The sequence below is a fragment of the Lolium rigidum genome, chromosome 5 (genome assembly GCF_022539505.1).
Source record: "Lolium rigidum isolate FL_2022 chromosome 5, APGP_CSIRO_Lrig_0.1, whole genome shotgun sequence".
Taxonomy (NCBI): domain Eukaryota; kingdom Viridiplantae; phylum Streptophyta; class Magnoliopsida; order Poales; family Poaceae; genus Lolium; species Lolium rigidum.
Window position 1 is genome coordinate 243,053,330 of NC_061512.1, and position 827 is coordinate 243,054,156.

Consider the following 827-nt stretch of genomic DNA (forward strand, 5'->3'; position numbering starts at 1 on the left):
CCCGTGTCATCGGTCCACTTGGGGGACTTGTCGGTCTTGATGTAGTGTCGACCTTGGGTAGGGCTACATCAACATGAGTGAGCCAACAATCTGAGAGTATCTCAGTTGATCTACGGCAATCCTCCGGTTCTTGCGTAATGTCACACTGGGATCATAAGGTGTTGGAGAAGACTTGCTATCAATATAGCCGAACCGGCTCAAGATCTTCTCAACATAATGGGATTGCGTTAGAGTAATCCCACTCTCATTCTTAATAAGCTTGATGTTCGGAATTACATCAGCTTCTCCCGGATCTTTCATATCAAAGCACTTTGACAAGAAAGACTTGACCTCGTGTATTACTTTCATGTTTGTACCAAATATCAGAATATCATCCACATACAAACACGAGTATAACACCTTCGCCCCCACCATGGCGATAGTAAACACACTTGTCGACCTCATTGACAACAAAGCCTACGAAGTCAAAGTTCTGTCAAACTTCTCATGCCATTGCTTAGGTGCTTGTTTCGGGCCATATAAAGATTTCAGCAACTTGCACACCTTTCTTTCTTCACCTTTTACTACGAACCCATCAGGCTGATCCATATAGATTTCCTCTTCCAACTCTCCATTAAGAAAAGCTGTCTTTACGTCCATTTGATGAACGATAAGACCATAGGAGGCAGCCATGGACGGTAGTACTCGAATGGTGGTAAGTCTAGCGACAGTGAATAGGTGTCGAAGTAATCTTCGCCTTCTCTCTGTGTGTAGCCTTTAGCTACAAGCCGCGCCTTGTACTTCTCAATAGTACCATCAGGTCTTAGCTTCTTCTTGAACACCCATTT